Source organism: Bubalus bubalis, chromosome 19 (genome assembly GCF_019923935.1).
Source record: "Bubalus bubalis isolate 160015118507 breed Murrah chromosome 19, NDDB_SH_1, whole genome shotgun sequence".
NCBI lineage: Eukaryota > Metazoa > Chordata > Mammalia > Artiodactyla > Bovidae > Bubalus > Bubalus bubalis.
In genome coordinates this window covers 33,555-39,752 of record NC_059175.1, presented here as the reverse complement: position 1 = coordinate 39,752, position 6,198 = coordinate 33,555, and the positions used below count along the sequence as shown (strand labels likewise).

Below are 6,198 nucleotides of genomic sequence, written 5' to 3'. Positions count from 1 at the left end.
GCCCAAGAAAATAAAGTCTGTCAGTTCCAACAATTAGGAGCTGGGAGTTAGTGCTAGAACAAATTGTAATAGGTTTTCTTAAAAGATATAGTAAGAACCTCAGAGATTGTATCGGTGTGTGTTTTCATGTGTAGAATATCTCATTAACAAGATTGCATTTATGAAATTACTGGATTAGGGAGAAAGCCATATTCCTTTGGTTTCTGTGCTATCTCTTGTACCCAACTAGTCAATTGCACTTTGATCAAGTTACGTATTTTTTTCTGTCTCAATTGTCTGACCTGTAAAATGAGGAGAGTATAGTACCTACATCAATGACTGTTGCATGTTTGACTAAATGCTGACAATCATTCCTGAATCAGTTTAAACACTAGATAGATCTTAAATACATATATTTCTTTAATCAATTAAAATACATAAAGTGCAACAAGATGGTGTGAGACAGGGGTGCTAGGAAAGCAATCAGAACAAAATCAAATACCTTTTCTTAAACGCTGTCCAATAACAAGTCAAGAACCTTCTATACCCAATCTAATCCAAATTAATTTGAAAACTTTTTCTAAGTGGAATCTTGTAGACTAAAGGTTAATTGCAAGCAAAGTATTTGTTTTCCTCCCAATCTTTTATTTTTATGTGTGAAAATATTACTGAAAGTATGGAACATCCTTCTCTGGTATCTCAGAAACACAATGAGCTACTGAACCTGTGTCTTCAATGGCCGGTCAACTGACGTGACATTGGGAAGCACCCCAGAGAACGGTTGCTTGAAGCCTGGACATAAAAGGACATGTATAATTGCAAAATATATTTCTATAACTTATATTTTTGCTGTTTGTTATTATCTTCATCATTATTATTTATTATATTATTATTTAATTGCCATTTATATACCTGTTTGCAAGGTATCTGTTCAAATCATGTCCCTATTTTTAATTGGGTTGTGTTTTTATTATTTATAAACATTTTTGTATAGTCTAGCTACAAATTCTTTGTTACAAAAATGTTTTACAAATATTTTCTTCATTTCATCTATAAATCTAACATCTATATTATATAGTAATACATAGCATTGCATAATAATGCAAAACATTAAAAAATGATTTCATAAAATTATGTAACAGGAATAATTAATAATCAACAAAACATTTTTTCCCCTCTGCTTATATTCTATTCATACTGCTTCAGTTTTTGCTTGCTATATAAACACTATCTTAAAATGGCACAGGTTAAATAACTGGGCTGAATTATGTTATTCTTCATGTTGACCATGGTCAGATTGTATCAACCCATACAGGATCCCATGGACAGAGGAGCCTGGTGGGCTACAGTCCAGGGGGTCTCAAAACAACAACAACCAAGTATAAACATTAGTTTGAAGGTTCTTGTTGCTTTATTTCAAAAGTATCTTACAAATAACAACCTGTGAAAAACTGAACTTCATGTGAACACTATATCATATTCTTTAGGTCTAAAAAATATGCACATCACTCATATTCCAATCTTCACATATTATGCAAGACACACACGTGTGCAAACATGTGACACACATATAAATGCAAGGAAACACAATGGAGATAAGTCTATATATTCCAGAAACAACTGAAAGTGAAAGTCACTCAGTTGTGTCTGACTCTTTGTGACCCCATGAACTATATAGTCCATGGAATTCTCCAGGCTAGAATACTGGAGTCGGTAGCTATTTCCTTCTCCAAGAGCTCATTCCCAACCCAGGGATCAAACCCAGGTCTCCCTCACTGCAAGCAGATTCTTTACCAGCTGAGCTATGAGGGAAGCCCACAGCATTTATTATCACTCATCTCATTTCCATTTTATAAAGAAAAAGTCTTTTTTATATTTCACCGGAGTGGGTAGCTGTTCTTTTCTCCAGGGGATCTTCCCAACCCAGGGATCGAACCCAGGTCTCCCACATTGCAGGTAGATTCTCTATCATCTGAGACACCAGGGAAGTGCAAGAATATTGGAGTGGGTAGCCTACCCATTCTCCAGGGATCTTCCTGGCACAGGAATCGAACCAGGGTCTCCTGTATTGCAGGCTCATTCTTTACCAGCTGAGCTACAAAGTAGCTCAAGAGATAAAAATGTATGTTTTAAATAAGTTTGTAGAAATGTTTCCCTTCAATGAGTAAAGAGTCTCTTTCTTCGGCACCAGACAATTCCCACAAAAAGGTAATTAATATTATGACCAAAAAAAAAATACACATCTAGAGAACTGCTCATTAATACTTGCTTAATGTCTCACCAAATACTGAACATAACATAAACCAAAACCAGAAACATAATTATTGTATTATGATCAATCCATGATATGCTCATTATTTCTGGAACTGATACAGATACTCTTAAAACAATAATGGTTTTGAGAAATATTAGAATTGTTATCTTGGTTTGTATCCACATGAATATTCACAGAAAATGCTTAGTCCTGAAGCTTACAGCCAGGTATCTCTAACATTAGAGTCTCACCAACATTATTTTGAAGAGAAGACAGGTAAATTAATCAAATGTATTTTCTGAAGTAAAGAAAGGAAGGCTCAGAGACAAGCTTGTAGAAAGTAACATGCCTCACAAATTACATTTAGATTTGGCTCAGTTTCCCAACGTTCTATACCAGGTATTTGTTTTTATTGAGTAATAACAGTTATGCCTTTTTAAAGAGTGGGTGCACGAATATATAATTTTCTGATTCTGAAGACAATTGCAGATAGAATTGTGTTCTATCTTATGATATACTGCAGATGTGCAGAAGTGTTACACATCCATGTGTCCTTTTCTTGATCATTTTCTGAAAGCTTAGACAAGAACAAAGAAAAATGGATGGAGGGAATTGCTCCTTCATGACTGCCTTCATTTTCTTGGGAATTACTGATAACACCGAGGACAAAGCGACCATACTTACCATGGTTCTAATTGTTTATCTCATTGGCCATTTGGCAAATCTTAGGATGATATTCCTGATTAAGATGGATCCCCAGCTGCACATATCCATGTACTTTTCCCCTGGTCACCTCTCCTCTGTATCCTCTGCTATTCCACTGCAATTCACCCCAAGATGACCATGGACCTATTTGCCAAGAACAAATCAATCCCCTTCTATGGCTGTGCTCTGCAATTCTTGGTCTTCTTTATCTTTGCAGATTCTGAGTGTCTTCTGCTGGCAGTGATGGCCTATGACCACCAGTACAAGGCCGTCAGCAGCCCCTTGCTCTATGTGGTCAGCGTGTCCAGCCGGATGTGCTCCCTGCTCATGGCTGGGGTTTATCTGGTGGAAATGGCAGATACTCCGATACACACGGCATTAGCATTTCACTTATGTTTCTGTGGGTCAAATGAGATTAACCATTTCTTCTGTGATTTACCTCCACTTTTCCTCCTCTCCCGCCCTGATATACAGGTAAATGAATTGGTGTTATTCACTATTTTTGGTTTTATTGAACTGAGTACCATTTCAGGAGTCCTTTTCTCTATTATATCATCCTATTAATCTTGAAGATCCACTCTTCTGAGGGGAAGTTCAAAGCTTTCTCCACCCACACCTCTCATTTAAATGTTGTGACAATTTTCTAGGGAACTGTACTTTTCTTGTATTTCAGGCCAAATACTTCCTACTCTCCACATCAAGACAAAATTACCTAATTGTTCTACACCCTTATGATTCCCATGTTAAATCCTCTGTTATATAGCCTACAGAACAAAGAGTGAAACAGGCCCTGAAAAACTGGAAAATGAAAGGTGGTTTTAAAGGGTGTACTATAAATATATAGACACACATACATATGTCTGTTGTTTTTGTAAAATTATATTCATGGTCCAAGGGAAATGAAATTGTTTCAAATACTTTAAAGGAGTGAATAGCTATTTTTAATAAAGTGTAATCTTTAAAAATACTACCATTCCAAAACACAGCTTTCATTGTGTATAACAACTAATATATAGCACTTCCTTTTTGCCAAATACTTCCAGAATTTTGCAATTTTGTCAAATATTATGATTAATTCTTTCATTCAAATATTATTTCAATTACACTAAGATTTATTGTATATTTACTGAGATAACTTTGAGCATTTAGGTCCTTTATATTCTATGATACACACTGCATTTTCTATATTAATAACTATAAGCTAGAGCTAATAGCAAGCATTAATTAACTACACAGTCAGGTAATTCCTAAGAAGCCTCAAAATCACTCTGAAATAAAAATTGAGGACTATGAATCCAGCGGAGGCAAGACTATCAAAAGAGAAAAGGCAGTCTCTTAAATAAGTGGTGCTGGGAAAATTGTACAGCCCGTGTAAATGAATGAAATTAGAATATTCTCTAACACTGTACACAAAAATAAGTTCAAAATGGATTAAAGACATAAATATAAGATGAGGTATTATAAAACTCTTAGAGGAAACCGTAGGCATAACAGTCTTTGACATTCATTGCAGCAATATATATTTTTTATATCCACCTCCTAAGGCAACAGAAATAAAAACAAAAATAAACCAATGGACTTAATTAAACTAAAACAACAACAAAAACTTCTGCACAGCAAAGGATACCATAAACACAATGAAAGGACAACCCATAGAATGGGAGACAATATTTGTAAATGATGTGAGCAACTAGGGATTAATTCCAAAATTTACAAACAGCTAATGCAGCTCAGTATACAAAAAAAAAAAAAAAAAAAAATCCAAACAAAAACATGCACAGAAGATCTGAATAGACATTTCTCCAAACATACAGGTGGTCAAGAGACACATGAAAAGATTATCAACACGTGAATCATTAAAGAAATGCTAATTAAAACCACAAAGAGATATTATCTCACACTGGTTAAAATGGCCATAATCAAAAAGCCTACAAACAATAAATGCTGGGGAGGGTGTCAATTCATTTCAGTTCAGTCACTCAGTCGTGTCCAACTCTTTGTGACCCCATGGACTGCAGCACTCCCAGCCTCCGTGTCCATCACCAACTCCCGGAGCTTACTCAAACTCATGTCCATTGAGTCGGTGATGCCATCCAACCCATCTCATCCTCTGTCATCCCCTTCTCCTGCCTTCAATCTTTCCCAGCATGAGGGTCTTTTCAAATGAGTCAGCTCTTCGCATCAGGTGGCCAAAGTATTGGAGTTTCAGCTTCAACATCAGTCCTTCCAATGAATATTCAGGACTGATCTCCTTTAGGATAGGCTGGTTGGATCTCCTTGCAGTCCAACGGACTCTCAGGAGTCTTCTCCAACACCACAGTTCAAAAGCATCAATTCTTCGGTGCCCAGCTTTCTTTCTAGTCCAACTCTCACATGCATACATGACCACTGGTAAAACCATAGCCTTGACTAGACGGACCTTTGTTGGCAAAGTAATGTCTCTGCTTTTCAATATGCTATCTAGGTTGGTCATAACTTTCCTTCCAAGGAGTAAGCGTCTTTTAAGTTCATGGCTGCAGTCACCATCTGCGGTGATTTTGGAGCCACCCCCCCCCCCCCCCCCGCCAAAATAAAGTCTGACACTGTTTCCACTGTTTCCCCATCTATTTCCCATGAACTGATGGGACCAGATGCCATGATCTTAGTTTTCTGAATGTTGAGCTTTAAGCCAACTTTTTCACTCTCCACTTTCACCTTCATCAAGAGGCTTTTTAGTTCCTCTTCACTTTCTGCCATAAGGGTGGTGTCATCTGCATATCTGAGGTTATTGATATTTCTTCCAGCAGTCTTGATTCCAGTTTGTGTTTCTTCCAGCCCAGCATTTCTCATGATGTACTCTGCATATAAGTTAAATGATCAGGGTGACAATATACAGCCTTGAGGTACTCATTTTCCTATTTGGAACCAGTCTAAATTAATTCAAATATATCCATTGAGATAAAAAAAGTCAGACTCCGACATGACCTTGTAGGAAGTAATATGCCTCATAAATGACATAATAGATTTGGTTCAGTTTCTCAGCAGTCTATTCTAGGTGATTTTTGTTATTGGGTAATAGACACTTGAAGAAGTGTTAGTCACTCAGTCATGCTGGACTCTTTGTGCCCCCAAGAACTGAAGCCCACCATCCTCCTCTGTCCATGGAATTCTTCAGGCAAGAATACTGGAGTGAGTAGCCATTCACTTCTCCAAGGGATCTTTCTGACTTTGGGATCAAACCTGGGTCTCCCATGTTGCAGGCAGATTCTTTATTGTCTGAA

General features: G+C 36.9%; 1 pseudogene; it reads left to right on the top strand.

Moving 5' to 3' along the window:
• Positions 1-2,828: 2,828 nt before the first annotated feature.
• Positions 2,829-3,760, top strand: LOC102413020 (annotated as a pseudogene).
• Positions 3,761-6,198: the final 2,438 nt, after the last annotated feature.